At 37.1% G+C, this 21670-nt stretch overlaps 1 protein-coding gene and 1 non-coding gene across 3 annotated transcripts in view; both read left to right on the forward strand.

Annotated features, from left to right (window-relative positions):
- The window catches only part of CNTN5 (contactin 5), a 1309320-nt gene that overhangs the window by 1091599 nt on the left and 196051 nt on the right, over positions 1 to 21670 (forward strand). The window lies entirely within an intron of this gene.
- Positions 2468 to 2604, forward strand: LOC136389894 (small nucleolar RNA SNORA55). Its single transcript, XR_010748449.1, has one exon. It is a non-coding gene; the product is annotated as a small nucleolar RNA SNORA55 (small nucleolar RNA).

A 21670-nucleotide genomic window follows, 5' to 3' on the forward strand; every position in this document is an offset into this window, starting at 1 on the left:
GCACACAGGAGAAGCACCCATCTGCTTCTCCATCCTTCCCCCTCCTTTTCTTTTTATCTCTCTCTTCCCCTCCTGCAGCCAAAGCTCCATTGAAGCAAAGTTGCCCCGGGCACTGAGGAAGGCTCCATGGCCTCCTCCACAGATGCTAGAATGGCTTCAGTTGCAACGGAACAATGCCCCAGATGGGCCAAGCATCGCCCCCTGGTGGGCATGCCAGGTGGATCCTGGTCGGGCACATGTGGGAGTCTAATTGCCTCCCTGCTTCTAACCTCAGAAAAATACACACACACACACACACACACACACACACACACACACAGAGAGAGAGAGAGAGAGAGAGAGAGAGAGAGGGAAGGAGGTGATGTCTGTGAACCTGAGAGTTCAGTTCAAACTGCATATATTATCTGCACCGAATTGTTGGGGATATGGGACCCATTCTTTTCGCGTATTTCCTTTTTGCTGTTTTTACAATTAAAACTAAAAATACATTTGAAGCTGTCTATGCTGGGGCAAAAGAAATTAGGGGAAGTTGTGTTTGTTCCTGCATGAGCCTCAGCTTTCAGGGAAAAGGGATGCAATGAAGCCAGAGTGACGCTGGCGAAGGACATCAGCAGGGAAGAGCAGATCGTGTGAGTCCAGCTTTTTTCTCTCAGCAAGGCATGGTCTCAAAGGTAAACAGTCCGAAGGCTGATTCTCATTTTTATAGTTATCTTGCATATTTCTGATTTTATTTTCCTGAAAACAGTGGCATTTCTTTACATCATTTTCTCTAATGATTCTCTATAAACAATTTTTATTAAAGTTTAAAAAGAATATATGTATAAATGACCAATTCAAGTTTATTCATGAATGAATACAGAATTTTATTAAATACTATTTAAGCATCTTCTTAGATCAATATTCATAAACCCACCCCTCAAATACTAACATGTGGTCTGAGAAAACAAATGAATTTTGTGCTCAAACAAGTTTAAATACATTATATTAACAGTTAAATAACCTTCTTATATGAGATTTTTTTGAACCATTTAATATTGCATTTGCTGTATGATGAGCCATCATACAGTGAGATTTAGCATGAAATCTTAATACTTATTTAATCTTAGGAATTCCTTTCTTGGAATACCTGTTAACAAGCTAGATGTAATCCACAAAATGCAGTTGAGAACTGCTAATCTTGGTGATTGTGTGATATTTTTATCCTTTAGCCTAGTTTAAAAACTTGATTATTCTACAGAACTCAGTTTGCTAGTACATCTATCTATCTATCTATCTATCTATCTATCTATCTATCTATCATCTATCTATCATCTATCTATCTAGTTTACCTACCTGCATACCTACCTATCTATATATCTAAGTGAAATTGGTCTGCACTTAAGTCTTTCATTTTGCCTTTGTCAAATTTGGGTGTCAGGGTCATGCTGTCAACTTCACATAATGAACTGGAGACCCTTTGTTTGGAGATATTTTAAATTATATTTTGTTAACATTGGGACAGTCTGTTGACTCAGCCAACAGCTGTGTGATTATGGGCAAGTAACAATTTTCTGATGGCTCATTGTTTATAAATATATGAGGAGAATAATGTTTACTCCATAGAGTTCTTATGAAGAGTAAATGAAATTATGCCTGTAAAGAAAGCATTTGGGAAATAATCTGCCACCTAACCACCAAATAAACATTAGCTATTGCCGTTATTATCATTCAGGACTAGGCTATTTTTGTCACCCATCACCAATCACATATGCCTTATATGTCCTATTGAAGAAAGTTTTATTTTTTGGTATGAATGGGTGTGGCATTCCCAGACCTCTGGCCCGTTCATTGGTTGAGGACTAATCTTGGCCCAGTGAACGTAGAGGGGTTTAAGCTTCTGAAGAGTCACTCTCATCCTGAGAGGTGTTTGTGTGACACATAGGCAGCATGTATGAATACACAGTTTATCTTTAGATTGAAAGTGTGAGTTGACAGGAGTACCTAGGGAGTGATCATTGCTTAATAGGTTTCCTTAATGACCAGTCAATTAAGAACTTGTATTTGCAAAGTGCTTTTCCATCACTGTTTTTCTTTCAATTCTCTGAGCCATTACTATCATCTTACTGATGAAACAGAGATATGGGAAGGCTTATTGACTCTCTTTTGGCTATATGGTCTGAAATTCCAGTCACTCTTGGGATTTGGGTTTCAATATTCCTGCAATTCTAAGCAAACTGGGTTAGTGTCTACACTCAAGAGATAAGAAAACTGAATGCAGCCTGATCACAAACTGAGAGGCCTTAGGGTTTTTGTCTGTAAAACACTTTTGTGATTGTCCCCAGATGACTTCATTAATAGCCTTTCTCTAACAGTCATTATTTGCTCATTAAATTATTGACTAGTATCAGAAACAGGCACAGTGGAATAGAAGAGTTTTATTTTAATGCATAAAATATTCTAGCGCAAGCATCATAAGACTTTATCCTGTGCACCTGAATCTCTCCCATTCTTTGCTGCTTGGTACTGGTGTGGGGACAGACAGTGCCACAGAAAGAGCAGAGGAAATCCAGACGGGGCTGTTGTTCCACTTGTCTTGGGGCCCGGCTCTACACCTCTGCCACATTTTTTTTTTAAAAAGAAGACTTAATCCTTAAATAAAAAGAAATGCTCTTCAGCTTCTCTGTAAACACAGAAAATATAGCAGTTAGACAGGGACGTGATTACCTTGTAGCCCACAAAGGGATTTTTGGTTTCTTGTGAAGAAAATGGCCAACAATAATAATGTTTAAAGGTTTTAAATTCAGGGCTCAGTCAAGAGTATCTGTATTACAGTTTTTCTCATATAAATACCTCTTATTAAATACTGAAAGAGTCTGACCTGTGGTGAAACAATGAATGGAGCATTGACCTAGAATGCTGAGATCGCTGGTTTGAAACCCCAGATTACCCAGTCAAGGCACATACAAAAAGCTGCTACTATATAAGTTGATGCTTCCTACTCCCACCCCCCAACTTCTCTCCTTTCTCTAAAATCAATAAATAATCTTTAAAATAAATAAAAAAATAAATATAGAAAGAATAGCCCCAAATATATAGTGATTATATTGGATAGGGAATTATGTATTTTCTTTTATATACATTTTAATTTCCATATATTATAATGAATATATATTAACTCTAAATATTGTAAACATGAATATATACACACAAAAATATTTTCAAATATCCTTTATGTTTTATCTGTTGTTTTTATCTTAAAGTGGCCTGAAAGTATAATTATATAAACAATTCCCTAGATTCTTTTAGAAAACATCCTCTTATTTAAAGTTTTGATCTTTACTCTTGAATCTAAGCTTTATAGGGACAAATGAAATAAGATTTATATCAGTCTATAACAAATTTTGCAATTCAACATAAACATATAACAGAATGTGTAAATACTATCCTTAGTAAGTAGATCTTATTCAATATTGAAAATATTGTGATATAGTTAAAAAGACTTTCTCTGTGGCCATTATACAAGCAATTTCTTTTTTTCCTGATACATTTTACCTTTGGACTAATATCAAAGGGTATAACTGATTAGACAAGTGGAGATTTAAATGTTATGGACAATAATTGGCAATGTATTGGTGAAAATGTATCAAATGTCAGTTCTGTATAAGATGCCACAATAAACAATGTGCTAAATAAAATACAGTGTGTCCGTAAAGTCATGGTGCACTTTTGACCGGTCACAGGAAAGCAACAAAGAAGATAGAAATGTGAAATCTGCACCAAATAAAAGAAAACCCTCCCAGTTTCTGTAGGGTGATGTGGTAGCATGTGAGCATGCGCAGATGCTGATGTAACACTGTGTATACAGCAGAGCAGTCCACGACCATGCCAGTCAAGATGTGGATGGTACAGAGGAAAGTTCAGTGTGTTCTGTGGCTGGCTAAATTCGAAACCGTGACCAAAGTGCAACGTGAATATCAGCGCATTTGTAATAAGGCACCACCACATAGGAATAACATTACTCGGTGGGATAAGCAGTTGAAGGAAACCAGCAGTTTGGTAGAGAAACCTCGTTCTGGTAGGCCATCAGTCACTGACAAGTCTGAGAGGCTATATGGGATAGTTACCTAAGGAGCCCTAAAAAATCTGTGCATGAGCCCACATTGAACTGCACTGAATAGGTTATGAAACTAGGAGAGTTTTCCTTTTATTTGGTGCAGATTTCACATTTCTATCGTCTTTTGTTGCTTTCCTGTGACCGGTCAAAAGTGCACCAGGACTTTACGGACACACTGTATAATATAAATATATTTATTTGTTTGTTTGGTGATGCTTTCTTTATTTAGTGATAAATCTTTTGACATAAATAAGTTGAAAAAAGAAAACCCAAAGTGAATGTTTAATGAAAAATTAGCACTAAATTTCTGTTTCTTAAGAAAATGAATGATTAACATGTAAGTTGTGCAAAATATTTGTTGATATTTACCAAGAGGACTGCTCAGCACTTAAAAATTAGAAGATAAAATGTGCTGATGAAACTCTCCCATCACCTCACAGGTGAATAGGCCCTGGCCGGATAGTTCAGTTGGTTACAGTTGGTTACAGCATCATCCCGATCCACCGAACTTGCAGGTTTGATCCCTAGTCAGCGCATATACAAGTAACAACCAATAAATGCATAAATAAGGAACAACAAATTGATTGTTTTTCTCTCTCTTTTTATCTCTCTCCCACACCTTCTTCCTCTCTTTCTAAAATCAATCAATAAATATATTTCTTTTAAAAGTTAGTAGATTTTTGGAAGATTGTGTCCAAAGATAACAATTAAACATGTATAGATCCTGTGTATCTGCATATTTTATGAAGCACCACTTTTCATTTAGATAAATGTCTGCTCTTTTAAATTAATTTAACTCACTTTCTATTTCACATTTTCTTGTTCAAGTACAAAAAGTTAAGCAGTAGCTTTAATGTGTTGTCTCCATTAGTAGCAGAAGAATTTTGAAAAAGGTTAAATGATGTAACAATATGGTCAAAAATTCATATCAATTAAGTTTATTTGAGACCCTGGCTAGTTGGCTCAGTGGATAGAGCATTGGCCTGGTGTGCGGATGTTCTGAGTTCAATCCCTGGTCAGGGCACACATGAGAAGCAACTATCTGCTTCTCTCCTCCTGCCTTTTCCCCTTCTCTCCCTCTTTCCCTCTTACAGCCAGGGGCTTGATTGTTTCAATGATTGGCCCAGGCACTGAGGATAGCTCAGTTGGTCTGAGTGTCAGCCTCATGTGCTCAAAATAGCTCAGTTGATTTGAGCATCAGCCTTAGACAGGGTTTGCTGAGTGGATCCAGGTCAGGGCATATGTGGGAGTTGGTCTCACTATCTCCCCTTCACTCACTTACAAAAATTAAGTTTATTTGAATAATTAATATCTTTAATTGATTATCCATTAATTAATATCTTTCATCACAGTTATGAAATCAAAGTATAGCTACTGATGATCCATTCTGTTGAGGATGAAATATCTGATACCATTGTGAATGCTATTGTAAAATTGTAAATAGAGTTTAAAATTTCAAAATTAAAGGTAATGAAATTTGCATCTGAATTTATGAATATACATTTTGGTGTAGCACAATGCCATGATATAAATGATATTATTTATAAATTACTAATCCTGTAGGACTCTCTAAAATTTTATATAGAACACATGTAATTTAGAATTTAATCCTAATGAATTATTATAGTCCATGAATATAAATAGAAGAAAAGTACTAGGAGTGGAGAAAAAAACATTATGAAAATATTTAGTCTTCAATATAGATACATATCAATACCAAACCCCAATACAATTGAGGCCCTTTTGCCCTTAGCAAATGTACTTTGAGCATATCAGGTTTTTTTAGGACCTACGGAGAGAGCATTTTTTCAATTAAATATATTATGGTCGATCAAAACTCTCAGCAAAGTGGGAATACAGGGAACATACCTCAACCTGATAAAAGCCATCTATGACAAACCCACAGCCAACATCATACTCAATGGGCAAAAATTAAAAGCAATCCCCTTAAGATCAGGAACAAGGCAGGGGTGCCCCCTTTCACCGCTCTTATTCAACATAGTCCTGGAAGTCCTAGCCACAGCAATCAGACAAGAATAAGAAATACAAGGCATTCAAGTTGGAAAAGAAGAAATAAAGCTATCATTATTTGCAGATGACATGATATTGTATATAGAAAATCCTAAAGTCTCAGACAAAAAACTACTGGACCTGATAAATGAATTCAGCAAGGTGGCAGGATATAAAATTAATACTCAGAAATCAGAAGCATTTTTATACACCAACAATGAACTGTCAGAAAGAGAAATTAAGGAAACAATCCCCTTCACTATTGCAACCAAAAAAATAAAGTACCTAGGAGTACATTTAACCAAGGAGACTAAAGACTTGTACTCGGAAAATTATAAAACATTGATAATAGAAATCAAGGAAGATACAAACAAGTGGAAGCATATACCATGCTCATGGTTAGGAAGAATAAACATCATTAAAATGTCTATATTACCCAAAGTAATTTATAAATTCAATGCAATACCAACTAAAATACCAGTGACATACTTTAAAGATATAGATCACATATTCCAAAAATTTATATGGAACCAAAAGAGAACACGAATAGCCTCAGCAATCTTAAAAAAGAAGAATAAAGGGGGAGGTATCACACTTCCTGATATCAAGCTATATTACAAGGCCATTGTTCTCAAAACAGCCTGGTACTGGCATAAGAACAGGCATATAGATCAATGGAACAGAACAGAGAACCCAGAAATAAACCCACAGCTCTATGGACAACTGATATTTGACAAAGGAGGTAAGGAAATACAATGGAGTAAAGACAGCCTCTTCAACAAATGGTGTTGGGAAAATTGGACAGCAACCTGCAAAAAAAATGAAACTAGACCACCAACTTATACCATTCACAAAAATAAACTCAAAATAGATAAAAGACTTAAATGTAAGCCGTGAAACCATAAGCATCTTAGAAGAAAACATAGGCAGTAAGCTCTCTGACATCTCTTGCAGTGATATATTTGCTGATTTATCTCCACGGGCAAAGGAAATAAAAAACAGGATAAACAAATGGGACTACATTATACAGAGTGAAATAAGTAAATCAGAAAAAAAAACTAAGATGAATCCATACATAGAAGGGACATAAAAATGAGACTCAGAGACATGAACAAGAATGTGATGGCAACAGGGGTGGGGGTGGGGGGAGGGGGGATGGGGTGAAGAAGGAGAGAGGGGTTAGGGGAGGGGAGGAGCACAAAGAAAATCAGATAGAAGGTGACAGAAGACAATTTAACTTTGGGGGAGGGTTATACAGCACAATCAAATGTCAAAATAATCTAGAGATATTTTCTCTCAACATATGTACCCTGATTTATCAATGTCACTGCATTAAATTTAATAAATAAAAAAAAAGGAAAAAGCTTTTGCATGGCCAAAGACAATAAGAACAGAATAAAAAGACAAACTACACAATGGGAGAACATATTTGACAGTATGTCTGATAAGGGGTTAATAACCAAAATTTATAAAGAACTTGTAAATCTCAACACCAGAAAGACAAACAATCCAATCCAAAAATGGGCAAAAGAAATGAATAGACACTTCTCCAAAGAGGATATACAGATGGCCAATAGGCATATGAAAAAATGCTCAACATCATTAATCATTAGAGAAATGCAAATTAAAACCACAATGAGATATCACCTCACACAGGTTAGAATGGCGCTCATCAACAAAACAACACAGAATAAGTGCTGGCGAGGATGTGGAGAAAAGGGAACCCTCCTGCATTGCTGGTGGGAGTGCAGACTGGTACAGCCTCTATGGAAAACAGTATGGAGATTCCTCAAAAAATTGAAAATCAAACTGCCTTTTGACCCAGCCATCCCACTTTTAGGAATATACCCCAAGGACACCATAGAATGGTTCCAGAAGGAGAAATGCACCCCAATGTTTATAGCAGCATTGTTCACAATAGCGAAGATCTGGAAACAGCCCAAGTGTCAGTCCGACGACAAGTGGATTAAAAAGCTTTGGTACATATATACTATGGAATACTACTCAGCCATAAGAAATGATGACATTGGATCATTTACAATAACATGGATGGACCTTGATAACATTATACAGAGTGAAATAAGTAAATCAGAAAAAACTAAGAACTATATGCATAGATGGGACATAAAAATGAGACTTAGAGACATGGACAAGAATGTGATGGTAACAGGGCGTGGGGTGGAGGGGTGGGGAAGGGGAGAGGAAGGAGAGGGAGGGAGTGGGGCACAAAGAAAACCAGATAGAAGGTGACGGAGGACAATTTGACTTTGAGTGAGGGGTATGCAGCATAATCAAAGGTCAAAATAATCTGGAGATGTTTTCTCGGAACATATGTACCCTGATTTATCAATGTCACTGCATTAAAATTAATAAAAATAAGATTTAAAAAAAATAAAATAAATATATTATGGTCAACTAAGATTTCAATTTCAGATATCAAGAATTGAAAAAAAGGCCCTGGCCGGTTGGCTCAGCGGTAGAGCGTCGGCCTGGCGTGCGGGGGACCCGGGTGTGATTCCCGGCCAGGGCACATAGGAGAGGCACCCATTTGCCTCTCCACCCCCACCCCCTCTTTCCTCTCTGTCTCTCTCTTCCCCTCCCACAGCCAAGGCTCCATTGGAGCAAAGATGGCCCGGGCGCTGGGGATGACTCCTTGGCCTCTGCCCCAGGCGCTAGAGTGGCTCTGGTCGCGGCAGAGCGACGCCCCGGAGGGGCAGAGCATGCCCCCTGGTGGGCAGAGCATCGCCCCTGGTGGGCGTGCTGGGTGGATCCTGGTAGGGCGCATGCGGAAGTCTGTCTGACTGTCTCTCCCCGTTTCCAGCTTCATAAAAAATACAAAAAAAAAAAAAAAAGAATTGAAAAAAATACATTCATTAGGAAAACACAAGTGAAAAGTATTAAACATATATGTAACCAAGCAACTGAGTAAAATACATGACTATGTACCCAGAATTATTACTCTGCTTGTGTTATTCTTAAATTTCCTTAAAATATTAAATATTTTAGATTTTACTTTAATGTATGTGGCCATATGCTGTGTTTGATTTTTGAAAGAATTTTATTTTTAAAAATGACTTTAAAATAGAACTACTTTATAGACCTACCAATACATATAAAGTCAATTTTAATTATTTATCTATGTGTCTTTATTCTCTCTCAAAACTGTCCTAAAGTGGATTATGAACTATATATGGTCAGTCTCCATAAACATGGAACATTCAGAAAATCAGTAGAAATGTGATCCACACACGCTGAAAAACAGCGAACCAAACAGAATTTAATTCCCTGGTTGCACTTGGCTGAGGGTTTTCATGTATCCCTTGTAAGAAAATAACTGGATGTTAATAGCAGAATTGTAATTATATGAGCAGAATTTTTGTGTCTTCCCCAAAATGCATGCATTGAAGCCTTAACCTGTAATGTAATAGTATTTGGAGGTGGAACCTTTGGAAGGTTTAGAGGAGGCCATGAGAATGGGCCCCTGTGATGGGACTAGTATTCCTATAAAAAGGGGGGGGGGAAAGAAAGAAAACCCAAAGTGCTCTCTCTCTATACCATGTGAGGACACATTGAGAAGCCAGTTCATTTGCAAGCCAGAAAGAGTGCCTTTACCAAGAACCAAATCTACAAGCACCTTGAACTTGGATTTTCCAGCCCTGGAACTGTGAGAAATAAATACCTGTTGTTTAAAGCACCTAGACCATAGCAACTTGTTGAAACAGTCTGAACTGACAAAGACATGCATATTATAATGAATATAGCTATTGGATATAATTATAATTGTATATGTAAATGCACATTATTTTCTTTCAACAGTGTAAGTGGAGTTCATGATAAATGTATGTACATATGATGTTCCTGGCAATCAATGTCTTAGGCACTGGGAAACAGCAATGAGTGAGGGACAAAAATCTTCATCTTCACTGAGTTTTAGTTTATGAATGAAGGGATTGAGGGAAGCAGATAGTCACCAAAACAAAATTAAATATAGAAATACTGTATTATACTAAGTGCTAAAATATGATATTAAGAGGGAATTGGATGTTTTGATGCATTGGCCAAGGAAGGTGTTACTGAGATGGTTCTGAGAAGGGCAGAAGAAGAAAGACGAAGCAGGACACTATTGTAATAATAATACAAAGATTATGGAGATTTGGGCCAAAGAGTTAGGGGGCAAAGGCAAGGATTGGTGGCTCGTTGGATTTAACTAGAAATGGGATTTGTATGAGGAAAAATAAAAAGAGAGAGTGACAAGGGTATGTTTATAAAAAAGTGGTTACAATGACTGGACATGAAATTTAAGTTGGGAGAGGAGAGAAGTGAGCAAGTGAAGGTGGCAGGGACCTATCAGTGTATCCTAGATGTCTATGCAGTCAAAAAGAGGATAGGAATTTTAGTGGGATTGTGCTGAAAGAAAAAGAAATAGTGGTCAGAGGGTTGTTTGTTTCAAGTTGAGATGTGGAAACCAACCATTTCTAGTTGCTTATTGTAGACAAGTATTTTGAGCCCAAAGTGAGAGCCACCTAATGAATACCACCTTTTAAGTGCTGTATAGCAAACTTTATGGTTGTCTAACCAATATGCTGTACATCTGAAACCAAAACAAAATAATATTGAAAGTAAACTATAATTTAATATCTTTTTAATTAGGTTTATTTTTGGCAAGATACCTGATATAAATGTGTAAAGCCAGGAGCCACGGCCAGGGCCACTATCACAGCAGCCAGGCTCATGCAGGTTCGCATTGGATTCAGACAGTCGGTAAAGAAACAACGGAGCCACAAACTGGTGGGCCATAGTCTTTAATCCTAGCTTGCACCCGGCGGGCAAGTAAAAATACACACTGGGCTCCAAAACCCAGTCACATTCAGTGCTCACAAAGCCACTGACTTATCCGAGTTTCCTAGAATCAAAGGTTTCTAGCTCACCAGACTTATTCACCTCTGTTCCCCATCTCCTTCCTTATCCCAAATACAAACTCTACACAAACTGGCATCTCACTCAGCACTCCACCATCTTGGCTGCTTCTCCTGGCCTTCTCCACGTGGCCTTTCTCTGCTCTCCTCTGCTCTCTCTTCTAATGATAATCTCAGGAACCAAGAGCGCCAGCTCCCATTCTGCCCCCATTTTATATTGTAGCTTCACAACCTCTAATCCAATATACAAAATAGGGAAGTCTCTAATACAAAGTCACTTCTCTGAGGCATGATTGGATTGTACCGCCCCACATCAAAACGGGTGGGAAAGGCTTAATCCCAAAACCAAGCACCAGGCTACAAGGATTCCCAACACACATTAATATCACCTGGGCGACGGCCTCCATCTTTAACAAAGTGAGCATAATACATTTTATCTGCCCAACAAATGCTTGTACAATTCTAGATGGTCTCCCTACATTAATTTAAGTGGATATTACCAAATTAATTTCTTTATTTTTATTCCACACCAGATTTTTTTTGTTTTGTTTTGTTTTTGTATTTTTCTGAAGCTGGAAACGGGGAGAGATAGTCAGACAGACTCCCACATGCGCCTGACCGGGATCCACCCGGCACGCCCACCAGGGGGCGATGCTCTGCCCCTCCGGGGCATTGCTCTGCCGCGACCAGAGCCACTCTAGCGCCTGGGGCAGAGGCCAAGGAGCCATCCCCAGCGCCTAGGCCATCTTTGCTCCAATGGAGCCTTGGCTGTGGGAGGGGAAGAGAGAGACAGAGAGGAAAGAGGGGGTGGGGGTGGAGAGGCAAATGGGCGTCTCTCCTATGTGCCCTGGCCGGGAATCGAACCCGGGTCCCCCGCACGCCAGGCCGACGCTCTACCGCTGAGCCCACCGGCCAGGGCCCACACCAGGTTCTTAAATGTATTCCAGCTATTCCTATTTCTCAGATTTTATTAAATAATCTTGGGCATTTTAGACAGAAATGCTATTCCTCAAATCAAAGAAGACTACATGAGTATTATTTTCCAGAAAAGACTGAATGCTAATTATATTTGTTGTGTACTTGTTGGGCAAATCAATGTGTTTCAAGTGTGAAACAAGTGAGTTAGGTTTGCTCACTTGTATTTTCCATTGGCAAAGGGGAGCTCCGTGTGTGTGTGTGTGTGTGTGTGTGTGTGTGTGTGTGTGGTGAAAGGCTGCAGGTGCTTGCCCTCAGGGCAGCAGATTGCAAATTGTAGATCTGCCTGCCTCCATGGGGAGGGGTGATTGTTTCATACTGTTTGTCTGGGAAGGGGTATTTTGTTTTGCTTTTGGGGCCTGTGAGTTGGATGAGTCTAGAATGAGTCCAGTGAGTCCAGAGTGCTGAGGGGTTTGGGAGCCCTGAGTGAAAGGGAAGCAGTCTTCCCTGCCTGTTTGCTCATCTGCCATTACGAGACTCTAATAACAGAACGGCCCACCATTTTCTGGCTCCACTGTTCCTTTACCGTCTGCCTGAATCCAATGAGAACCTGCACAAGGACGGCCACTGGCCTTACAGCACCTAAAGTGTTTTTGAAAGCTCTTCAGTTACATTATGATAGGTTTGATTGTCTCTTAACCTCCTGAGTATAATATGTCTTTATTTCCACATATAAAGCTCCTGGCAGAGGGTTAGTTAGTCCTCTGTCCTTAGCTCTGTTCAGTAATATCTTTCGGTCACAATTCTCTCCTGATCCTATCTGCTAGTTTTTTTAAAACTCTTAACCCTACACAATATGATTTTAACCACATCTCCGTTAGCCACAATCTTATTCCTGGAGGAAATAAGCAATCTTTAGCCTTGACCCTCTAAGTGAAATCACCAATCCGGCTTTCACGCCCTCTGCTCCTCGGTGACTCGGCCGCCTGCCTGAGCTGTTGTGATTCCTGCAGCTTCTCATTTGCCTCCTCCTTCCCCTTAACCTCAAAGGCTTTTCAGCTGTTACTGGTTTTCAGGCTTCACCTTCTGAAACAAGGTTCACTGTATTCTGTAAAGTTAACGAGGTAGCATTATTAGAAGCAGAGATACAGATGCCTTAGGTGATCTATTGATATTTAAAACTCTAAGGCTGATACTGGGAGAGGAAAACCTGGAATTCAGGTCCCCTGACTCCCTGTTCCAAGCATTTTCCAATCCATAACCTATATACAGCAAAAAAACCCACACACCCCCCTCCATACACACACACAGAAACACTGAATAAAAAGCCTTTATTTATGGAAACAAAAGTTATCCTAATGTCAGTGTTCTCCTGAAATAGGGTGGTCTAATTAGCCTGTTGGAGCCTTGATAAAGTACCTACTGTAAGATCTGTAAAAGGTGGGGCTAAGGTAGGGTTACAGTTGAGAGTATGCAAAGCACAGAGTTTATTCTTGTATTGTTATTTACTAATTATTGTATTTTTCCATATAAACAACTGATACCTACTTTGGCCCCACCCTGAATATTTATGGATTGAAAAGAAATGATTCATTATTTCTTGTGATTTTTCCCCCAATTAAAATGACATCTTTAGTCCCCTCTACTAAATGCATCTGAGTATCTTCAATATTCATAAATAGCTGTCAGAAATGTATGCAATGTTTAACTAATGCTCTCTAATTACTACTACTATTATTAATGAATGACTATTTTTAAATGACTACTCTGTATGAGTAACATCATTTATAACAAGATATCCTTCAAAGTAGGTGAGAACATTCCTGTTTTACAGACGAGAAAACTAAGACTCTAAGTAGTCTCTGAGACAAAGGATTTATTACATCCGCTCCCACATACATGCCTTTCCCAAAGAACAAGTTTGCTATTATGAAGAAGGCTTCATAGATTGTTTTTAAACATAAAGTATTAATTTTTAATGGCATAACCAAAATAACTTCATAAAAAAGAGCGCAGAAAGAAATAATAAAATGTAATTTTCTGATCCATTTGATTTATGAGAAACAATAAGAGGCCAGAGCAACTAAGCAAACATTCTAAAATTAGAATTCAACTACAATTTCAAATAATCAAACTCTAATCAGCAAAATTCTTTACATGATATTTGTAATGTTGCTACAGGATTGCAGCATTAACATCATTAACATTATTAGGTAGTAAACCTGCAAAATTGGATAAAATCTCTGATTTCTAAAGAATTGCTGACTAAATTAAATATAATTTCAAATTTCCTCATTAATATAGTTATTTTCCTAGGTTACAAGTACTTTAAAAAGTATTTCCTTTTAAACAAAAGATTGTGTCACATCTTTGATAATATATTTATTTAAAATTTTCAAAATTCCATTTATTTAATCAAATATAAGGAAAGGCTGTATTTTTTTATTTTTTATTTTTTTGTATTTTTGTGAAGCTGGAAACGGGGAGAGACAGACAGACTCCCGCATGCGCCCGACCGGGATCCACCAGACACGCCCACCAGGGGCTACGCTCTGCCGTGACCAGAGCCACTCTAGCGCCTGGGGCAGAGGCCAAGGAGCCATCCCCAGGGCCCGGGCCATCTTTGCGCCAATGGAGCCTCGGCTGCGGGAGGGGAAGAGAGAGACAGAGAGGAAGGAGAGGGGGAGGGGTGAAGAAGCAGATGGGCGCTTCTCCTGTGTGCCCTGGCCGGGAATCGAACCCGGGACCTCCGCACGCCAGGTCGACTACCACTGAGCCAACTGGCCAGGGCATGCTGTATTTTTTATCTTAGCCAAACTTGGTCATAATTTATGGTAAATAATAAACAGATTTAATCATTTTGATCCATCTCATATTGAGCTAAAGAAATGATAAAGATTTCCAAATTCTTTAGACAATCATAGAAGCAAAATGACTTTACTAATTATCAATCAAATACCATGAATGTTTGCCTTTCTTTCTTAAACAATAAGTACATCAGTTTTCCATCTGAAAAATGGGCACATAGTTTTGGTGAGTGTAAAAAGTCTTTGTGGAGTAAAAACTATGCCAGGTATTTTATCTAATATCAATGGTCCCTATGTTTTTAGTGCCAAAATATTTATTTTTAAAAAGTTAACCAATAAATTGGTAACAACATGCAAATTATTTTATATAACTTTCAGTCAACTATAGAAGAGTAGCAAGCAATAAGATATTACTTCCAGGGCATGTAGATTTCAAATCTATCCAGGACATGTCTACTTGAAATGTTTATCTGCCACTGAACTAAGCACTACCTAGTTACTTTTCATATTTTAAACAAAGCAATTTTACTATATTTGTTGAATAAATATGACCACATTTCTTAGTGTGTAGATTAGTGGAAGCCAGATTTTCTTAAAATGTCAATTCCTCATAATGATATGTTTCTAGTACATAATTAAAACATAATGAATGAGAAAAAAACAACTCGTTATTCATGTACTATATGATTGGCTATATCAAGAATCAAAAGAATATTTAGATAGATTACTGGAAATAGTTTTATATAAAAATAAAATCAAATAGTTGCACAATAAAAATATTTTAAAGAGATATGATTTAATATAGAATTAAAAAATTCGTGACGCAGGGATAAAGCCAATTAAAATGGGCAAGACTTCATTGAAGGAAAATAACTTATTTTCCTTATACTTATTTAAAGACATTAAAGAAGTTTCAAGTAAATGTAAGCTATAACATGTTAGTGAAAAGAAAGATTTCATTTCTTTTTTTTTTTTTTACAGAGACAGAGAGAGGGATAGACAGGGACAGACAGACAGGAACAGAGAGAGATGAGAAGCATCAATCATCAGTTTTTTGTTGCGACACCTTAGTTGTTCATTGATTGGTTTCTCATATGTGCCTTGACCATGGGGCTACAGCAGACTGAGTAACCCCTTGCTCGAGCCAGCAATCTTGGATCCAAGCTGGTGAGCTTTTGCTCAAACCAGATGAGCCCGCACTCAAGCTGATGACCTCGGGGTCTCGAACCTGGGTCCTCTAGCATCCCAGTCCGATGCTCTATCCACTGTGCCACCGCCTGGTCAGGCAGATTTCATTTCTTAAGAATAACAATTTCAATTCATATTACTACAGAGTTTTAACATTGCTCATAGATTTTTTTGCTTTTGTTTTTCTGGAACTTGATAAGCAAATTTTAAAAATTATATGAAAGTGCCAAAGCTGAAGATTTGTAAAGATTCACATGAACAAAAAGAACAAGATGGAGAGCTTGCTTTGTAGATGAACAGAATTATAATACAGTCTTAATCTTTTTTTAATTTGAAAATAAAAGGCAAAATGAGAGGCAACAAGCATTTATTTCAGATCACAGAATTGCAATTCACAGATGTAGGTGGATACCCAAATTGTGACCTAATAAGCGGGTAAAGTCAAGGGGTTTTATGAAAAAAAGAAAAGGAAGTGAATATGTGGACAGAGGAAAGGGATTTCTATTGATGTTAACAAACAGAGTTACTCTTTAGCAACACTTGATTGGGTACTGTCTTAATTCTATCTTCAGAGGGAATGTCCGTAACGAACAGTTGCTTGGGAACAGTGTTTGTTTAATATAGTTCAAAGGTTATTTTGTCCAATTAAATAATCCAAAAGTCTAAGGAACAATATGTGAAAATAGTTCCTCTGGAACGGCTGCTCTGGCTCTATTTTAAAATGGCCCCACTTATATCAACCTTTTGCAAGATATAGAATTTAGATAATGAAATCCTGACACAACTTGGCTTTCAGACAAATTGAACAGAATACAGACCAAAAGGAGACTCATATATTTATGGATACTTAAGGCAGAGGTGAAATTGCAGATCAGTGGGATATTGAAAAACCATGTGAAAAAATAATGTTACCCCTACTTTAAATCATATTCAAGAATATATTTGAATGGATTAAAGCCCTGAATGTGAAAGTAAGAACTATAACATTTTAGAAGATAATATAGGAGAATATCTTATAAACTAAGAAAGCATATTTTTTAAAAAATAAAGAAGTAAAAAGCAAGAAGGTAGGAAAAAAGTAACCATTGAAGAACATTTTTTTATCTGGATTAAAATTATGAAATTTTATTTCTGAAAAGACACTTTAAAGAGAATGCTAAGACAAATCTTAGAGTAGGATAAGATATTTATATCACATAACTAAGAACTATCTAATATTTATATTTATAATCAAATAATCAAACCCTAACCAACACAATATAAAAACAGAAAAACTAGCAAAAGTCTGAACAGACTTTTTTTTATTTGTTCATTTTAGAAAGGAGAGAGAGAGAGAGAGAGAGAGAGAGAAGAGAGAGAAGGGGGGGAGGAGCACACTCCCATATGTGCCTTGACCAGGCAAGCCCAGGGTTTCGAACCGGCAACCTCAGCATTTCCAGGTCGACGCTTTATCCATTGCGCCACCATAGGTCAGGCCTGAACAGACTTTTAATGAAAGAGAAATTCCAATGAGAAAAAGTGCTCAATTTAATTAATATCAGGAAAATTCAAATTTAAAAAATAATAACCCTATATAATATCCAATACAACCCCCAATCTGAGAAAATATTTTAATAATCTGACAATACTAAGTAATAATGGAGGAAAAGGAACTTTTATACCTGCTGAAGAAAGTGCATATTTTCACAACCACTCTGGGAACAATGTGACATTGTGTAGCAAAGATCTGAATGACTATCAATTTTGTTAATATGCTTCTATGTGAACACCTAGCAAATTTCTTACACATGAACATCAGGAGATATGTACAGTAGTGTTCATAGAAATACTGTTTGTAATAACAAAAACTGAAAATAACCCAAATGTCCATCAGTATTAAAATCATTAATTATAGCATATTCAGATAATGGAATGTAGATTAATGAACTTGAAGTACATCCTGAAATACACAGAGGTTAGCAAAAGTCAGTTTACAGTTGTCTGTATGGAAAAAACACATGTAGGTTATGACGATTGCAATAGCTTTATTATTTCAAAAGAATGTCACTGCACCTGTAAACCTGCTTTTGCCCACCGCGGTACATGAATCACATAATGTTAAATGAGAAGATCAAGTCACAGAAGAGTTCATAGTGTGGGTCTATAAAGCTCAAAAATGGGCAAAACTAAACCATATTGTTGAGGAAAGCTTATCTAGAGGCTAAAACCAAAAGAAAAGCCAAGGAATGATCATTACCAAAATGAGAATAGTGGGTCAGGTTTTGAATGTGGTGGGACATGAAATGGAGTTTTAGAGACACTGCCAATCCTGGAGCTCCTTTCCTGCATAATGGTCACATAGGCATTCACTTCATCATTTTAGGGGTACACATGTGTTTTATGTACCCTTCTCTCTGACATAATATGACTAAATTTTTACTTTTTATTTAAAATATGTACCTTCCACCAACAACTCTCTATTACTGCTAAGTCACCCATGCTGTAGACCAGGGGTCTCCAAACTACAGCCCGTGGGCCATATGTGGCCCCCTGAGGCCATTTATCCACCCCCTCCGCACTTCTGGAAGGGGCACTTCTTCCATTGGTGGTCAGTGAGAGGAGCACAGGATGCGGATCCTGTGCTCCTGGAGTACTGTATGTGGTGGCGCCGCAAAGCGCAGCGTTGCTCACGTACAATACTACTTGCAGTGATGCAGGATGCACACCTCACGGCTCCGGAAGCATGTCATATCACTTGTTACGGCTAACCGTAACAAATATGGAACCAGACATTGACCATCTCATAGCCAAAAGCAGGCCCATAGTTCCCATTGAAATACTGGTCAGTTTGTTGATTTAAATTTACTTGTTCTTTATTTTATATATTGTATTTGTTCCCGTTTTTTTTTTCTGTTTTTTTTTTGTTTGTTTGTTTTTGTTTTTTTTTTTTTACTTTAAAATAAGATATGTGCAGTGTGCATAGGGATTTGTTCATAGTTTTTTTATAGTCCAGCCCTCCAACGGTCTGAGGGACAGTGAACTGGCCCCCTGTGTAAAAAGTTTGAGGACCCCTGCTGTAGACTGTCCATGATGGCTATGCCTTTTTACACTTTAGATATTTAGCTCTTTTTCTTTCTTCCTTTTTTTTTTTTTAATTTTCTTGTTGTAAAAGAAACCTGAGTGGCACAGGTTATTAGGTTTTCTTTCTAATGATAAATGGTTGACAATATAGCACATACCAGTTATTGCTTATTCCATTGAACTTGCTGAATATTTGCAGCATTTCTTGGGTTTAAAAGACCTCTCAGATAGACATAATCTGGAGTGATAGGTGGTTCTCATGGGGCACTATTACTTTAGACAGTATTTTTTTTAAGTACTCTGCAATGCACTCACTTTATCACAACACATATATTGTTAAGAGATAAAGACAGATGACTTTTAAGCTTCCAGTACAAATGTAATTTCAGAGAAAGAGAGAGAGAGGCTGACTAAGGTTTGTAATCACCCCTTTAAGACCATCACAATCACAACCATAAACATTAGAAATATAAGAAAAAACAAATGAAAGAACTGAAGAATGCTAATCCATTAATTGTTTGCTAATGGAGCAAATGGCTTTTCACCCTTCATATAATAGTAATATGATCTTTGAATATAATGCATGTTTCTTGGTAACTGCCTTTTTCTCCAGTTGCTAAGTAATATTTCACCTTTTATGCAAAGAGCAAGAAAGATGGTACTTATCCTGCTTTGCAAGTCATAGTTCCTGATAATTCAGTTTCTTTCTAGAATGCTAAATGAGGCTTTATTCTCACTCAAAGCAGCCAAGGGAGAGTAAATAAAACACTAGTTCATTATTACCTTCATGCCTCCTATAGCCGTAGAAATATTCTAGGGTAGTATTAAATGTAAAAACAACATTATTTGTAGAGCATTTGGCAAAGCTCATCTTCCAAAAATTTTGTATTAAGTTTTATTATTTTGACGAGTTGAAAACAAAACAAAACAAAAACGATTTTTAGCTTAGACTTTAATTAGACACATTCTTTGTTAAAAGTAATTTGAAGAAACTTAAATTAAGATTTAGTCATATACCAAGGCTGATAGAAATGTGTTTGAGCTACAAACCAAGTCTTATTATAAAGATTGTTTTATTATATTTATAATTGTTCATATGGTTTATATATTTAAAATTGTTTTTATGGTCTTGTGTACTTAGTGCAGAGCACTCTCATTGTACTCATTGTAATGTTAGTAATTTAAATAAATGTTTTATATAATAAACAATATATATGTAAATATAGATGATTTGATAAAGACAAAGATATGAAAGTACTTCTTAGATAAGGAATACCCCTGAACATTATTACTACAAATACTTATTAAGCAACTTTTTCCATGAAATCAATATATACAATATACAATTTCCTGCTTTATTACTTTAGAATTTACTTGAAATACCACAGGTTCTGAAATTAACTTCCTGGCCTACTGCATATACATTCACTCATTTTATTTCTCCTGGCATTGCTTCTTTGCCTGAGTTAACTGATACCCTCTAACAAAAGAATCTCCTTCCAGCTCACTGATTATTTCAGTTTCTCTAATTTAGCCTTCTCTGCTTGAAATCGTCTACTTTTCTGGGACCTTCCCTTATTCCAAAGAATTTTTCCAAATGAAAATAGTCATAATAATTACTTATTATTATGTACTGTACTCTGTAGAAAGCATTCCATATGCTTTATGTCACTTATTCCCTAACTTAAGTGAGTTATTATTTTTATATTACAGATGAAACAACTTAGGCTTAGAAAAAGTTGTATGTCACTCAAAGTCAAAATGGTACTTGAGTCAAGTCCACACTTTTTTTTCCGTGTGTGTGTGTGTGTGTGTGTGAGAGAGAGAGAGAGAGAGAGGAAGAGGGCGATGAAAAGTATCCACTTGTAGTTGTGTCACTTTAGTTGTTCATTGATTGATTCTCATACATGCCTTGACTGGGGGGCTCCAGCCAAACCAGTGACCTTGGGCTCAAGCCAGCAGCCTGGGATCATGCCAATGATCCCATTCTCAAGTAGATGAGTCCATGCTCAAGCCAGCGACCTCAGGGTTTTGAACCTGGGACTTCAGCATCCCAGATCAACACTATTAAATACAGCATGACTGGTCAAACTAAAATACACTCTTTTTTTTAAATAACATTTTGCTGTTTATTTTTCCTAGCCAAATCTCTATGTGTCTGTGTGCAACATTTTTATTTTTTTTAAAAAGGAGTTAATGAGGAAATAAAGAATACTTATTAAAGTAATTTGCCAACTCTCATGTCCTAAATTATTGAGAATTCATCCCCAAGTATGGCAGCTGAATCTAACAAAACCCCCAGTTTTCTTTGATTTCATGGACTAACATTGGTCTTTTTTTTTCTGATTGCTTTCTTTTTTTTATTCTTTTTTTATTATTATGATTTTAATGAGGTGACATTGATAAATCAGGGTACATGTGTTCAGAGAAAAAAATCTCCAGGTTATTTTGACATTGATAATGCTGCATACCCATAACCCTAAGTCAAATTGTCTTCCGTCACCTTCTATCTCCGTGATGGTGAACCTTTTTATAAAAACTGCCCACTTTTGCAGTGCTGGTCAACCTGGTCCCTCCCGCCCACTAGTGGGCATTCCAGCTTTAATGGTGGGAATTAAATGCTTTAATGGTTAAGCAACCAAATCAAACTTTTATAAAAAGGTTCTCCATCATGGTTCTAT

Source organism: Saccopteryx leptura, chromosome 1, assembly GCF_036850995.1.
Source record: "Saccopteryx leptura isolate mSacLep1 chromosome 1, mSacLep1_pri_phased_curated, whole genome shotgun sequence".
In the NCBI taxonomy this organism is placed as follows: domain Eukaryota; kingdom Metazoa; phylum Chordata; class Mammalia; order Chiroptera; family Emballonuridae; genus Saccopteryx; species Saccopteryx leptura.